Source organism: Nothobranchius furzeri, chromosome 4 (genome assembly GCF_043380555.1).
Source record: "Nothobranchius furzeri strain GRZ-AD chromosome 4, NfurGRZ-RIMD1, whole genome shotgun sequence".
NCBI lineage: Eukaryota > Metazoa > Chordata > Actinopteri > Cyprinodontiformes > Nothobranchiidae > Nothobranchius > Nothobranchius furzeri.
This window is the reverse complement of record NC_091744.1, coordinates 2,939,299-2,956,443: the sequence shown is the minus strand read 5'-3', so window position 1 is coordinate 2,956,443 and position 17,145 is coordinate 2,939,299. Positions and strand designations below refer to the sequence as shown.

The 17,145-nt window shown below is 47.5% G+C and overlaps 1 protein-coding gene across 1 annotated transcript in view; it reads left to right on the top strand.

The window, feature by feature from the left end:
* Positions 1–17,145, top strand: part of LOC107391086 (tumor suppressor candidate 3) — a 117,372-nt gene that overhangs the window by 36,605 nt on the left and 63,622 nt on the right. The window lies entirely within an intron of this gene.

The window sequence follows — 17,145 nt, the reverse complement described above, 5'->3', positions numbered from 1 at the left end:
TGTGATCCTAATGAGGTTGTGGTGGTTACCATAATGAGTGAGAGTGATTGGTAGTTCACCTCTTTGCTTTTCTGTTGCTCTAAGTTACTGTTAAATGTTAAAGTTTAAAATGAAACAAGACGTTCACACATTGACAAGCGTTAACCTGGTAAATTCACAGCTCTTGCTTATTTTTTTATATTGATCCCATGTAGTTCTATTCACTGACTTTTTTCTGACCACTTTATGGACCTGAACTCAGCCTTCAAAAAGAGCGACTAGTTCTACTGTTTCCGTCCAATTTGAGCTTCACCGTTCTAAAGTTATTTTGCCTGTACATTTTCAGCACTTTTATTTGTGTTTGTTGGGTTGGGAGAAACCCGACTTCGACAGTGCATCATTACTGCCGGTGTGACTGGAATCCAGAACTGACAGCTCTCCCTTTGGGGCAGGAGGCATGTGGGCAAAAACTAGGTAGATGAATTACAGGCAGCAAAGCAAAGATGTACAGAGAGCACTTTGTACTTCCTGTGGATATGCACACTGATGTGTATCTCCTTTTGTTGGTGCGCTGTTGTCCTTTGTGCTCTGTCTCTTAGTGAATCCCCTCCCTCGCTATATGCATGGCTCATTAGGAGTGTGTGTTGTTTAAAACACCCAAACAACACAAAGAAACGCATCACACAGCTGCCCCCCAAATCCTCTTTCTTATTCTACTTCGTTTTGCAGTTTGTGTCTGTTGATCTTGTCTCCAGGCTGTTTACTGGAGAGATTTCGTGTACGGTTCTGCAGCCAACTTTTAGACGATTTGTGTAAAGGAGAGTGACATAGTTTTCGATTAGCTCTAGTAGTCGAAGGCAGCCGCAGTACTAAATTATGTATCTACTGTCTGTTTGATCCAAATTTTTGTGCAGAAGCAGAAATTAACCAAGTCTGAGCAAAAGTTAGTGTTAAGTATAAAATTCACCCATATTTCTGGGTTTTAAGGGGACTCAAAAGGAGCCGAATTCCACCAAAATAAACAGACCTTCAAATGCCCGTCATGTTCTTATGTTAGCTGTTCCTCTTTACTCTCGTGTTGGCAAGACATTTTAAACGACAACTTGTTTGTCATACGGTAGTCTAATTAAAAATTCATGACAAACCGTTCGGAAGTAGCTCAGTTTAGTTCAAAGACAGCCTAGCATGTGGTCTAAACTGAAGTAATGCTCAGATTTTTTTTTATTTTTATTCCCAGGTACCGTTTGATCACCAGAGTTTGAAAAACAAGTGTTTCATCACCAGTCTGACCATTTCATCACACATCAGCTCAGAGCTGAAGTCTGGGAGAGATGATGCTGGCAAGAATTGGTTCAGTCCTGCAGTATACTTACAGATGGTAGACGCACAAGCAACACATAACTAGTAGTCTTTTCTGTTTAAATTATTTGTCATTGAGCTACAGTTTTATTGTGTTTGCTAAATTGGACAGGATTAATTCAGCAGCAGATTGTTAGAAATCACACACAACAACGACGGCAGGTAAACTATCTCTAGGTGCTTTTATAAGGCACACCATGCCGGCAAAACGGCATAATATTACTGCAATGGTATGTCTATAAATGTGCCATGCCGGCATGGCGTTGCACGAATATTGCGGCATTTGTTCCGCCTCGCTTGGTAGTAATATTGCGGTGATGGTCTGTCGTATGCGCCCTGGCGCAACATAGGCAGATGGCATGATGACGTGGGGAGTTATTGCTGAGCTTCGGCTTGCAAATGTATTGAAAATAAAAGTAAACACAGAAAAAAAAAGGTTTGCTTTTTGAACAAAATCAGCTGACATGGCAAACTGGAGCGCCACAGTGCTCCATGAGCCTCTCTGTTAGAGCTGAAGCTCAGATCACCAGAGACTGCACAGGGACTGATGGGGACAGACACCTTTAGGAGCTGCTTGTTAAAAAAAAAAAAACTTAATGATCACAGCTTCAATCGCAATAAAAAGCAAGTTATGTCCAAGATAAACGGAAGTCTGCGGCAGCGCAGAGACCGCCCCCATACCCCCTTTATGCCGCCATCACCTAATCTTTTATAAAATTGCCATCCGATTGTGCCACATTACCGCTACGGTCTGATCTTATAAACGACCCTTATCCTTCCCAGGGAACCGGGGCAAATCCCGTTTTGAAAACGCTCTGGTCCTGTAAAAACAGCTTCTGTGTGTTTATTAGTGCTGGGTGTCTATTCAAGTTTCAAGAATTGATTCGTTTTCGATTCTCAAGATTTAGAATCAATTATCACAATTCAAGCTGATATTTATTTGGTCAGTGTTGTTAAAACCATTGGGTTTTTTTTTTGTTTTTTTTTTTCTCATTACCTTAATTATATGTCTGCGGTTGTGCAACATATTGCAAATTAATGAAATATTGGTAGTTAAAGATTGCTGTAAGGACCAATCCCACTCATGGATTGTTGATACAATTGCTTTTCACAAACGTATTTGACGGGCTGAGAGGGGTGCTGCCAATCATCGCCTCAGCACCGCCCTCTTGGTCCTCCAGGCAACGCCTTTTTTCCAGGTATTTTTCTAACTGGAAGTCAGGTTGAAATAAGTCTCCATCAATGCCTCGACTCCCACTTTAATTAATGTAGGTTGTGGTAGCGGTAGCTCAGGAGGTAAAGCAGGTGACTTAGAGGTCGGATGATTGTGGGACTGATGCCAGCTCCCGCCAGCGTACTCTGCTGTCATTTCCTTGGGCAAGACACTTCACCCAACTTTCCTATGGTGGTGGTCAGAGGGGTCAATGGCGCAAAATGGCAGTGTCTCCTTTGTCAGATCGCCCTAGAGTGGCTGTGGCTGTGTAGTAGTTTACAGTCACCGGCAGTGTATGATTGTGAGTGCATGAATAAAGGAAAGCGCTTTGAGTGCCTAGATGGGTGTGACTTAGGCTTCTTATGTATGTATAATGAATGCATTAATTATTATCATATTTCAGATTATTTTGTATCAGTTACTAAGTAGAGTAGGAGACAAATCACTAAACATATTGATTCACTACTTCACATTCAGGGATTCTTAACTTTCTTGTACAGGTGCTGGCCAGTAAATTAGAATATCATCAAAAGGTTGAAAATATTTCAGTAATTCCATTCAAAACGTGAAACTTGTACATTATATTCATGCAATGCACACAGACCAATGTATTTCCGATGTTTATTACGTTTAATTTTGATATTTATAGGTGACAACTGTTGGGGTTATTAGGAGCGAACAATTCGTAAGCGTTAACTTACTTTTGGATTCTTCAATAAATTCTGTAAATATGTAAATATTTACTGATTTATTAATTAATTAAGATATTCTTAGATATACGGGGCACCATTCCCCTTTTCCGGGGAAAAATTGAATCCAAAACTCTTATCAGTCTTTCTTGAAGTTCGTAGAATCCTTGGAGCAGAGACTTCTCTTCGACACAACAAAGCTACTGGACACAAAAATCTGAATTTTATAACATTTAATTAACAATTTGTCAAATGAATAAACAGTGGAATAGATGAATAATAACCGTGTGATATGATTGAAGATGGATGTGTTTGCATGTGATGGAGGATGTATGAATGGGGTCCTTTGTTCTCACAAAGGAGTAGTGTGTATGTGTGTGTGTGTGTGTGTGTGTATGGATTCAAAATGGAGTCTTGAATACAAGATGGCTGACCCCTTTGTCTGGCTAAAGTGTGGGTGGCAACTTGCACTTTAACTTCCAAAGCACTTAGAATCAGTAGTAACTTAACCTTAAATCACTCAAAACATTTCAAAAGATCATGAAACAACACAAAAGATTAATCACAAATTAATATCTTTTAGTTTCAGCCTGGCCATGACAGAAACCATTTTAAGATACCAAACAATGATCAATAAGCAGTTTATTCTTTCAAAATGACCCGACGGACGTGTTTGGGACGAAAGAGGAAAACACGAAGCTACTTTTTAAGCAATAGACGCGGTTTATTGCTTATTTGAGACTATAGAGGAAACGGGAGAAGAAAAGGAGAGAAAAAAATGAGTTTCCTGATCACCAAAGCAGCAAGGCGTCCCCCGCTGTTATGACTTGACGGTTCTCCGTTTTTCTCCGCAGTTTCCGGCGTCATCCGTCGGTTTGATGCTTTCTCCGTTGTTTGGCGTTCACGAGTGTTTCTCCACGGGCTGGACAGAGACAGCAAAGTTTCTTTCTGTGCTGAGTTATAACTTACAGCGTTTCTGAGAGCTGGATGGAGTTGTTGTTTCCCTCCGCAGTTCTGTGTCCTCAAACATCAGCTGGAGGGGAGCAGAAACGAGCAGATCAGCGGTCCCGTGGGCTCAACTTGGCTCTTAGAGCTTCCGCGTGCTCAAAGAAGTCGGAGCGTTCGACAAGCGTGTCCTCACCGCCAGGTATCCTGGGCAAAAGAACGAGGTTTCTTTGTCTCTGCTGAAGATTTATGGTCTTAGTTCGCGGGAAAAGTCCACGGCTTCCCGCACATGCGCAGAACGTGTTTCTGGTACTAGGCGGTGACGTCATCACAATGCTTCCGTGTGCAAAGCATCATGGGAAATGAAGTTTCTTGGCGCTGATGTGATTATTTGCTTTTCAGAGCAATTTAAGCACAGTCATTTTGGAGAAAATCACTGCATAGTAATTTCCTCATGAGGTCAGACCCTCAACATTCCCCCTTTTGGTTTCGGGGATCGCGCCCAAAGCTCGATCGTCGGGAGCACAGATGGGTTTGTTCCTCATGAACGTAGGTCGACTTGATTGTCGGAAGCACAGGTGGGTTTGTCCCTTAGGACGTTGGTCTCCTTGGACGCCTTTGTCTTTGATCCTGGTCAGGCACAAAGAGGATAGGAAACGGGATAGTCCCCAACGCGCATAACGAGAAGAAGCCACTCACGCAGGTGGTACGCAATGATGATGTCGTCCATGCGAGAGGTAGTAGTGTAGAAGGAGGAAGGTCGGTGGGCGGTTAACTCCACGAGTGGACACAAAGGCATCTCACCGCCGGCCATACAGTTCAGTTTATGGAGCACGCGGTGATGTACGAGGTCCATAGTTCGCAAACGCGCATTGACCTATGTGGTCCCAAGATTCCCCCCTTTTTGGTCCAAAGGGCGGATCAGGACAGTCTTTGGGCTAAAACAAGGACCATTAAACTAAGAGGTACTACAATGTGCTGGTGCGTCAGACAGAGTCATTGACAGACTGAGCTGGGCCGGCACATAACCACTAGTTAATATGTGACCAAGTAAGAAACAAAAATACAGAAAACCCAAAAAAAAAAAAAAAACATGTAACATATAACATCCAAGAAAATTCATAGCAACCTTGAGGTCTCATAAAATACATTCTTAGGTCATACATTCAGTGTGTAGCTTATAAAGAATGTGACATACTGCAACACTCAGATAAATATGTGAGGTAGACTAAAATGAGAACTACTCTTAGGTTTACAGAATAACAAAGAAAATGTTGCTCACCCCCTTTAGACAGGTGTGGTACATTCACGCTTGGAGTCTCCCAGAACGCAGTTACGAGGCACACCGTAAGTGAGCAAGTGCATCTTATCTTGGAGTTTATTAACACGCCTGTAGGCGGAATAAGCTATCACGGCCGTGATGAGCCATTCCATCCCCAGGGCGACCAATGTGCAGATTAAAGTCGTATAATTTGTCAATGTAGCGTCTTGGGCGTCAAAGTAAGTTCACGCGGGTTTTGTGTGAACTTAACAAATTTGGTTCCTTCAATCAGTAATTGTTGGTCAATTTCTAAATCGAAGGCAAAGTTATAACCCAGGAAAGCGTCCATGATCTCAAACTCTGAGTCATGCTGTTCGAGGTTGAGGTGATGGAGTGTCAGGTTTCTAGTTCAAAGTGGAAATGCCTACCGTCCTTTCAAATACCAATGTTCAGCATCGACCTAAACCTATAGATGTGAGGTGTCACAATTATGGGAACGTTTAACAGGAAACCGAGTTCTAATTTTTTTTCCAACGTGAATGGGCATTGCACTACTTAGGCTGTACGCTAGGTGGATTTGTGAAAGGTGCACAGTAGAGGGGTAGCAGCTGTCAAGCTATCTTTGAGCAGGTCCAGTGGTACCAAGTACGGGGAAATACGACTTTCAACCAAGCTATCCAGCGTGGAACTTACTTCCCTGAGCAGGTCCTACATCAAATCTCTCACCACTCATGTGTACACAATATCCTGATGTATGGTTTCAGACAAAGTCTTGATTGCACGTAGAGATTCATTAATCAGAGCAGAATGTAGGTACCAGAGTACTCTGTAAGGTTTTAGTAGGTACATCCTGTTAGCGGTCTAGGAAGGAGTTTCTCTTGGTTAGTGAAAGTGACGGCGGGGGGGGGGGCCTGGTTCTTTGTCGGTTAGTACATGTTAGTGGGTTAAACGTGCACTTCCCCCCCTTTCCATTTCCATGCATAGAACTATGTAGCGACTACGTCTACCTCCTGCGGGGAGTCTGGTCTCTGTACCCGCGGGGATGGTTTGACGTAGGGTTTGATTTGGTTTGCATGCACCCATTTGTAGACAGGCTCCTGTCTCGCTTTGGTGATGCGTAACCTGTATGCAACTGGAGAGAGTTTTGCCACGATCTCAAATGGTCCTGACCAGCGGGGCAGGAACTTCTTAGCTTTGCGTGCCGGTTGGGCGAACCGAAAGTAGAATACTTTGTCACCCACCTCGTATTCGCGGCTGGTTGTCTTTTGGTCGTAGTAGGCTTTAGCGCCTTCTACGTTGGTCTCCAGTTTCTTCTGAGCATGCGCGAACGTAGCTCTGAGGTGTGTTTTCAAGTCTGCCACATACTGATGAGCGGTATAGGCAGTGGCAACACTGACATCCTCTGGGTGATACAGGAGGTGCAGTGGTAGAGTCATCAGTCTGCCGGTCATCATCTCAAAGGGCGTAACCCCCGTGGATCGCTGTGGAGTGGACCGTATGGCCATCAGGACCAGAGGGAGCTTGACGTCCCAGTCCTTCCCAGTGGAGCAGACGTACTTTTTGAGCATAGAGACGACCGTGCGGTTCATCCGTTCGACCTGTCCGGATGACTGTGGGTGATAGGGGAGGTGGAATCTCACTTCCACTCCCAGAAGTTCAAACAGGGACGTCATTACACTGGATGTGAAATGAGTTCCCCGGTCAGAGTCAATGCAGAGTGGAAGTCCCCATCGACTGAAAACGTGGTTAATCAGCAGTACAGCGGTTGTGACGGCTGTATCGTTTGGCGCTGGAAGGCATTCCACCCACTTTGTGAAACTGCAAGTTACAGTTAGCATATATTTGTTTCCTCTTGCCGATTTGGGAACCGGTCCAACCCAGTCGATCTGCAGGTGGGACCAAGGGAAGGTTATTCCCCTGCGTTGCAGTGGTGCTCTAGCAAGCGGCTGGGAGGGTTGAAACTGGGCACAGATGAGGCAGCCTTGGACATAGCTGTGTACGTCCTTGGACATCGACGGCCAATATGCTACTTCTGTCAGTGACGCGAGGGTAGCTTTTGCTCCGCGGTGACCTCCAACCGGAGTGTCGTGGGCGTAGGCAAGCATCACTCCTCTGTGGTCGAGTGGAACAACCCAGCGCGGCGGGCTGTGATCGTCACGCATGTAAACTAACAAATCGTTTTGTAGTTTCAGGTGCGTGAGTTGACGATGCAGGTTTACCAAATCTTGGCTTGCACCAATAGGTGGTGATGGTTGTTTAGACATCGGGCCCTTTTGGAGAAGCTCGCGGATGAGCTTCAGGTCAGGATCTTGTTCCTGCATGGTGACTAAGTCCGCGTCCTGTGGTTGTCTGCCTAGAAACACGGGTACCTCAACGGTCCGAGGTTCGTCTGCCTGTTTAGCATGGCGACGAGTAATCGCGCAGACCTTGTGAACGGCCTTGGGTGGAAGCCACTCGTCTTTGAATTCCCAGCAGGTTCCCTGGTCAGCACCGAGCTTAGCAAGGCGGTCAGCTTCGTCATTACCATCTTTCTCTGGACCTAGGGTCCTGGAGTGACCTTTGACCTTTTTCCAGTAGACCATTATGCCTTTCTCAGTGGTGAGCAGATCACACGCTAGGAATAACTCCGAGTGTTTCACATCTCTGTTCCTGGCGTTTTTCATGTGGTTCTCCTTCCACATGGGGAAGTGAGAAATGAAGCTGTGTCTAGCGTAGTTTGAATCTGAGCAAAGGACGATTTGAGTGATGTCCAAGGCTGCCGCCTGCTGGAGGGTTATCAACACTGCAGCAATTTCGGCGTACTGACTAGACTTTTGGCCCAACCGGTAGTGATTTGGTTGCTTAGTGTCACAGTCCACCCAAACGACTCCAACCCCAGCACGGAGCTGGCCTTCGTGAAGGTAGGAGCATCCATCAGTGTAAACTTTCGGAAGCCCTTGGCAAACATTCTCATCAAAGTAGCGATGATTGGATGCGGTTGGGTAGACTGCGGCAGGTGTGTCCAGGGGGCCCATGACGGAGTCAGAGTCACAGTGCTGGCAGCCTGCTAGCCCTTGTCCTAGCGCTAGCTTGGTGTTCTGACCATACTTGACCTCAATGTTGTATCCTTGGAGCACCATCATCCACGTCGCAATGCGGCTGTTTGACACTCTTCCTTCGCGAAGTCGCTGGCTGTTTAGGAAGGTGACGGGCTGATGACACGTTTCAATGATCACTTTCTGTCCACCGATGTAACTACGAAAGTGTTCGACGGCCCAGACTGTAGAGAGGAGAGCTCTCTCACAGTCTGAGAACTGGAGTTCCACCTTGCTCAGAGGCTTGCTGGCGTATGCCACAACTCTCATGTCCTGGTCGTGTTTCTGCTTCAAAGCAGCGCTCAGGCAGTGAGAGGAGAAAGTAGCCTCTATGTAGAACTCTTTATCCTTGTCTGGGTAAGCCAGACAGGGTGCGGACGCCAACTTCTGTTTTAGAAACTGGAAGGAGAGTTCTTGGGGTCTGTCCCACACGAAAGGTGTGTCGTTCCGAAGCAGCTCAGTGAGGGGCCTCGCTGTTTCAGCGTACTCCTCAATGAACTGTCTGGAGTAGTTGCAGACTCCGAGGAAGCTCCTGAGTTCGGTCAGATTAGCTGGGGCTTTGATGTCCTGAATGGCTCTAATGCGTCCCGCTTGGGGCTCGACTCCATTAGGGCCAACCAGCAGTCCAACATACTCCACTTTGGTTCGACACCATTGTCCCTTGAGAATCGCCAATTTAGCTCCGGCGTCAGCGAGCTGTTGCAGCACGTGACGGAGTTCGGCCAGGTGCTCCTCGAAGGTTCGACTCCTCATCAAGATGTCATCGACATATATGAGGTTCCCTCTGGAAGCAGCATCTGACATGGCTTTGTGGAGGAAGATGTTGAACTCGGCAGGTGAGTTAGAGTAGCCAAAGGGGCAGCGGTTCCAAGTATATTGGCGATTTCCAAAGGAGAAAGCCAGTTTATACTGGTCCGCCGGCTCAACCTTCATGGTCCAGAAGCCGTTGGCTACGTCAACCGTAGAGAAGAAACGAGCATCTCTGACTCTGGCTAGCTCCTGATCTAAATGGATCATAGGCCACCTGGAGAGAGGTACTTGTTTGTTCAGTGCGCGATAGTCTATGGTGAGACGCCATTTCCCAGTCGGTTTCAGAACCGGCCAGATGGGAGAGTTGTAAGTGGAGTTACACTCTCTGATGATGTTTTTCTCCTTCAGCTGATCGAGGATCTCCTGGATCGACTCATAAGCAGCGAGGGGAATCTTGTACTGACGTACAAAAGTAGGAGGGGCATTCGGGTTCGTTGGAATGCGAACCGTATGCAGGTTTGTGAGTCCACAGTCCAGGGAGTCCCTGGATAAGATGGACTGAAACTCATAGAACAGGCTTCTAAGCGCTGCTCTCTGCTCCTCTGACTCCAGCGCATCCGCTTTGTCAAGCTGCTGGCTGACTTCGGCCTCGAAGCCGTCATAAGGTTCAGAGGAGGAGGGTCTCTGGTGTTCCGGGCTTTCAACCGGTGACTCAGGGGGTTGAGTATTTATTGCAAAAACCGTTAGACACTGACCGCCGTCAGTATCTAAGGTTGCACTGCAAATGGGTTCCTCAGGAAGGGCTTCATGCCGCTTGATGGTAATCATTTGTGAAGGGAAAGTACTGAATGTGTCTGCACCAACCTGTCTGTCGTTCAAGAACAACGGAAGTTGTCCGATCACGGGGACTGAAAGTTCGAAGTCATGGAATGAGCTATCTATCAGCATGCCCAAGGGCTTTCCTGCTGGCAGGTGGATAGGACTCTGGGTCGGATTTTCGACCAACAAGTACGCAGAACGATTGTTCAGCTCCAAGAGTGGCGTGCCACAGACGGCTAAGTTGAGCTCCAAGAAGTGTGGTGATGGCTGGAAGAAGGCCTGTGTGCCTGGCAGCTTCTGATGCTTCATCAGAGTCAGACGAACGGGCACTCCTTTGACCTGTGGGGGCAGAACCGTGCTGGCCTCAACCACTGCACGGCAGGCCTGTGGAATGGTCTGACCGGACAGCAAGTGTTCAGGGCCTTCTGAGCCAGGCTCAGAGGATGGTGTGGCCCGGGCCCAAAGGACTTGATTGCAAGTGTCCAGCTGGGCACCGAGTCGAACCAGCAGATCTGCTCCGATAAGTGCAGGTGGATCAAGCTGTGGTATGATGCTGAATGTATGTGTGAGCTGTCTTGCTCCAAGCTGGATAGTCAGAGAGCAGACCTCTGGCGCTTTCAGGAGCCTCTGCGGCCAAGTAGGTGACAAGAGCCGATGGCTACGTGTCACACTGACCAGAAGGGGGTCCTTCTGACGCAGGTGTTCAAACATCTGCTGGCTGATGGCTGACTTTTCCGACCAAAGAGCAAGGCGAGCATCTGAGATGTGGGTGCAGTTGATGGTAAGACCACCAACTATGTGTGGTGCATATGGCTGCAGGCTGACGTTCTTCAGCGAGCAGAGAAAAGATGAATGTGTGCAGAGCGGAGTTCCAGGAGCGGTTTCGTGCCTTTGCAGGCGGTCCTCGTCTGTGGGAGCCGTAGGGAGGGGCATGACCTTGGAACAAGGGTTTTGCGGCTCACTTATGCTGACTTCAAGAATGGAGGATGGTCGGCTGCTATCCGGGTTCCAGGGCTTAGGTGTGTCCACCTGGGCCCACAGTTGACCCTTCTGGCAGTCGATGAGGGGAGCTAGACGTTCAAGCAGGTCCTGACCAATGAGAAGTGGTTCAGTGTCTAGCTGGCAGACATAAAACGGGTGAACCAGAGTCATGTCTTGGAAGGTGATGTCCAGCCACGCCCGGTGAGTGATACACTCCCTGGTCTGGGTGTAGCTGGTGATTTTCAGGTCACAGGGCTCTACCTGGACTGGTTTCCCGAGCGACCGCATGGTGTCAGACAAGCGATGGAACAGTGTGGAGCATATCAGGGTGATTTCTGAGCCAGTATCCAGCAGAGCATCAACCTGTATGCATCCACCTACGTTGGTGCTACAGTACAAACGGCGAGCATGATCATGGTTTGTTAAGTCACCGAGGAACTTCAGAAATTTAGTATCTGGTTTCTCTGGGGGGTAGATTTCAGGAGACTCCTGTGGTCTACCAGTAGTGTTTCCCCAACTGATCAGGTAAGTCCTGGCCACGCTGGGGGGTTGAGCCACGCCTAGTCATGCGGACGTTGGCTCTGGGTCTGGCTTCTTAGAAGACGACTTTGGTGCAGGGGTTTCTTCTGCAGATCTCAGCTGTTCCTTCTGTTTAGCTAGAAACTGCTGAAACATCTCCTGGACGTCGGCTTTGGTCAAGTACTCACCTGCGGACTCGTGTTCGGGACCTACCTGTGGGCGGCGCTCCTTAAACCTTCCACTGTTCCGACCTGCTTGCCGTTGGTTTTGGTTGGGCCACTTCCTGTCTGATTGTCCAGACCTAGGCAGCCAATCAGCACCCCCCTTCCCCTGTTGAGGAGATTGGGACTGCTCTCGCGGTTTAACAGGTCTAGGTTTAGCAGATTTTGGCTTAGTGGGTGGAGCTTCTGTGCCTTCGAGCTCCAAACGCGGCTCGGCGTCAGGAGCTAGGTGCATGACGCGGTGATGTGCGTCAGGCTTTTGGGGCTTTCCGCCGGCTTCCCAAGCCTGTTGAGCGTATCTCCTAATCTCCTGAGTTGTCAGTTTTTTCATCCGACAATACATTGAGACTTCGGAGCGAACACACTCGTGCAGGTTGTGAATGAACAGGGATCTGAAGGCAGGGTCTTCCTCGAGCCCAGGGCCGTTTCGACCTTGGAAATAAGCACTTTTGAGTCGGCGATAATACTCTCTGGGGGGTTCGTTCCTCCCGTGTTTGATGGAGAAGGCCCCCATTGTAGCTGACGCAGAGTCTGCATTCGTGGCGTATTCATCTCTCAACGCTCGGCAGAGCGAGGAGTACCGATCTCGAATGTCAGATGGTAGAGTTTCCATGAAACCGTGCACCGTTCTAGATGTGGTTTTCCAAATTAGCTTGAGCTTTTCCCTTGAAGAGGGTGCTGGAAGATCAAGCAGACAACGTTCTATCTCCCGGAGATAATCGTCGACATTGGATTCATTGGTGTTAGGATCAAAGCGTTCTATGTCTTTAGCTAGCGATTCAATTTGACGTACACGGAGCCCTGACTCACGGTACGGCGCGTCATCCTCTGACTCTGACCCACGGTCTGTCTCAGAGAGTGCTGGATATCGCTGGTGTGCTCTGGGCTCCCAATGTTGACTCCTGGGGCCCAAATCGGGGTTCGGCATGTTGTGGCGGGCTGCTGGCACGTCACGTGGGTGTCTTGGGAGGTCCTCCTCCCGGGGCACGTCTGCGTAGTGCAGCCTGCGTCTTTCAACTGGGGCTTCTGCGTAATACGCTCTGTCCGGGTACGGACTGGCGTATGATGCTTGGTCATGCAGCTGGTTATCGGCATGCCGAATACCGGAGTAGCTAGGATGGGTGGATGGTGGAGGTGCAGCTTGGGGTGCATAACCCCAATCGGCACCTTGCACCCTTCGTGGACTGGGGGAGCGGTCTAAATAGAGGTGCCGCTCAGCTGGTCGACTTCTCACTGATTGAGAAGGCCGTGAAGATGAGGGTGGTGGTCCAACCTGGGGTTCGAGGGCGAACTGCCCTCGGCCCCTAGATGGTCCTGAATGCCCTATAGTGTGTGTAGGGAACGGGGCCGAAGGTTGGGACAGATAAGCTTCATCTCTCCCCTGCGGCGTGCGTCCGTCCAGAGAGTCCCACACCACATACTGTTGATTATCGTATGGAGCCGTATCAGGAGGTAGCCTACCTTTACGGCGGGACGGCGGTCCCTCGCTACCTTGGGTGGAGGGAACCAATTGGTCTTTGGCGATCGTCCTGGGCGGACCCTGGTTGGCTTTGCCGGCTTGCTTTCGTACCGGTGTGGGAGAGCACTCTGGCTCAGCCTCAGAGTCACGGTGTTCCCCCCCTTCCCACTGTCTGTTGTCATCAGCAGAAGGGGGCGGGGTCTTCTCCCCATCTTCCCCAGAATCGGTGCTGGCTTCCTCCTCGTCATCCTTCTGCCTTCCATTTTGCTGCCTTTCAGCTAGCATGCTCTGGAGCTTCATGATCTCTCGATCATGTTGGAGTTCTCTCTGATAGAGGATCAAGGCTAACTTAGCTAAGTGAACCTGGATTGGTTTTGTACCATCCGGGTTTTCTATTTGATCAATTACAGCTTCTAGCTCGTCGCTACGCTGTTCTTCAGTGAAATCCCTAGAAGGGTAGTCGGGTTCTCGAGCAACCGCGACCAGTTTGGACAATATTTGTCCAGAAAGTAGGCCAGGTTCATAGTCGTGGGCCGCAGCGCCACCTGGTTGCCGGGAGTTGGTCAGTTCACTACTCTGTCCCTCCATTTTAACAACCGAACCAAAAATAGCCTAGTAGAGCTTCTGCAGATAGCTCAAGCTGCACCTTTTGGGCAGCAACTGCTAGCTTTGTAGCAGAAAAACACTACATTAACCTTTGTGCGCACAGGTTTTAGCGTTTTAAGATTGCACGGAATGCCGTGACTAACGCCTAAAATACTATTCCTTTCAGTATTTTAGCAAAAGCTGGTGCGTTGCCGTAGCAACGTCTTACAACACTTGCAGTGTTAAATATGCTAGTTATTCCTTCAGAATATTAGCAAACAGGGTGTTATCAGTCTTTGAGTGAAGGTTTCAGTTAGTTATAATAGCCACTGTGAGTTAAAGTCGCTAAATTAGCAGTTAATTTTAGCCTAAAAGGGTTAGTCAGAATTACTTACACGCTGCACCTTTAATGAGGAACTGAATTTTAACCTAAAAGGTTAGCCAGAATTAATTACACGTTGCACCTTTAAGGAAAAACTGAATTTTAACCTAAAAGGTTAGCCAGAATTAATTACACGTTGCACCTTTAAGGAAAAACTGAATTTTTAACCTAAAAGGTCAACCAGAATTAATTTACACGTTGCACCTTTAAAGAAGCACTGAGTTACTGGTGAGAGTTCGATGCAGCTTCCTGCTCAGCGAAATCAGCACCACTCTGTTGCTGGTTCAAGGCTGAACAACGGATTATTTTTAATTCAAGCTCTTTGGATTTATTTGTTTGTTTGTGCCGGATAGAAATCTCTGTGTATCCAAGCCTCACACGGCCGCACCAATAAAATGTTGGGGTTATTAGGAGCGAACAATTCGTAAGCGTTAACTTACTTTTGGATTCTTCAATAAATTCTGTAAATATGTAAATATTTACTGATTTATTAATTAATTAAGATATTCTTAGATATACGGGGCACCATTCCCCTTTTCCGGGGAAAAATTGAATCCAAAACTCTTATCAGTCTTTCTTGAAGTTCGTAGAATCCTTGGAGCAGAGACTTCTCTTCGACACAACAAAGCTACTGGACACAAAAATCTGAATTTTATAACATTTAATTAACAATTTGTCAAATGAATAAACAGTGGAATAGATGAATAATAACCGTGTGATATGATTGAAGATGGATGTGTTTGCATGTGATGGAGGATGTATGAATGGGGTCCTTTGTTCTCACAAAGGAGTAGTGTGTATGTGTGTGTGTGTGTGTGTGTGTATGGATTCAAAATGGAGTCTTGAATACAAGATGGCTGACCCCTTTGTCTGGCTAAAGTGTGGGTGGCAACTTGCACTTTAACTTCCAAAGCACTTAGAATCAGTAGTAACTTAACCTTAAATCACTCAAAACATTTCAAAAGATCATGAAACAACACAAAAGATTAATCACAAATTAATATCTTTTAGTTTCAGCCTGGCCATGACAGAAACCATTTTAAGATACCAAACAATGATCAATAAGCAGTTTATTCTTTCAAAATGACCCGACGGACGTGTTTGGGACGAAAGAGGAAAACACGAAGCTACTTTTTAAGCAATAGACGCGGTTTATTGCTTATTTGAGACTATAGAGGAAACGGGAGAAGAAAAGGAGAGAAAAAAATGAGTTTCCTGATCACCAAAGCAGCAAGGCGTCCCCCGCTGTTATGACTTGACGGTTCTCCGTTTTTCTCCGCAGTTTCCGGCGTCATCCGTCGGTTTGATGCTTTCTCCGTTGTTTGGCGTTCACGAGTGTTTCTCCACGGGCTGGACAGAGACAGCAAAGTTTCTTTCTGTGCTGAGTTATAACTTACAGCGTTTCTGAGAGCTGGATGGAGTTGTTGTTTCCCTCCGCAGTTCTGTGTCCTCAAACATCAGCTGGAGGGGAGCAGAAACGAGCAGATCAGCGGTCCCGTGGGCTCAACTTGGCTCTTAGAGCTTCCGCGTGCTCAAAGAAGTCGGAGCGTTCGACAAGCGTGTCCTCACCGCCAGGTATCCTGGGCAAAAGAACGAGGTTTCTTTGTCTCTGCTGAAGATTTATGGTCTTAGTTCGCGGGAAAAGTCCACGGCTTCCCGCACATGCGCAGAACGTGTTTCTGGTACTAGGCGGTGACGTCATCACAATGCTTCCGTGTGCAAAGCATCATGGGAAATGAAGTTTCTTGGCGCTGATGTGATTATTTGCTTTTCAGAGCAATTTAAGCACAGTCATTTTGGAGAAAATCACTGCATAGTAATTTCCTCATGAGGTCAGACCCTCAACACAACCAATGAAAACATCAAATCTGGTATCTCAGAAAATTAGAATATTCTAAAGGCCAATGAAAAAATGTTTGTTTCTCTAATGTTGGCCAACTGAAAAGAATGAACATGAAAAGAATGTGCATGTATAGCACTCAATACTTAGTCGGGGCTCCTTTTGCCTCAATAACTGCAGTAATGCGGCGTGGCATGGACTCGATCAGTCTGTGGCACTGCTCAGGTGTTATGAGAGCCCAGGTTGCTCTGATAGTCGTCTTCAGCTCCTCTGCATTGTTGGGTCTAGCGTATTGCATCCTCCGCTTCACAATACCCCATAGATTTTCTATGGGGTTAAGGTCAGGCGAGTTTGCTGGCCAATCAAGGACAGGGATACCATGGTCCTTGAACCAGGTGCTGGTGGTTTTGGCACTGTGTGCAGGTGCCAAGTCCTGTTGAAAGGTGAAGTCTGCATCCCCATAAAGTTGGTCAGCAGCAGGAAGCATGAAGTGCTCTAAAACTTCCTGGTAGACGGCTGCATTGACCCTGGACCTCAGGAAACAGAGTGGGCCAACACCGGCAGATGACATGGCACCCCACACCATCACTGACGGTGGAAACTTTACACTGGACCTCATGCAACGTGGATTCTGTGCTTCTCCGCTCTTCCTCCAGACTCTGGGTCCTTGATTTCCAAAGGAAATGCAGAACTTGCTTTCATCAGAAAACATAACTTTGGACCACTCAGCATCAGTCCAGTCCTTTTTGTCCTTGGCCCAGGCGAGACGCTTCTTGCGCTGTTTCATGTTCAAGAGTGGCTTGACACACGGAATGCGACACCTGAATCCCATGTCTTTCATGAGTCTCCTCGTGGTGGTTCTTGAAGCGCTGACTCCAGCTGCAGTCCACTCTTTGTGGATCTCCCCCACATTTTTGAATGGGTTTGTCGTCACAATTCTCTGCAGGGTGCGGTTATCCCTAGAGCTTGTACACTTTTTTCTACCACATTTTTTCCGTCCCTTCGCCTGTCTGTTAATGTGCTTGGACACAGAGCTCTGCGAACAGCCAGCTTCTTTAGCAATCACCTT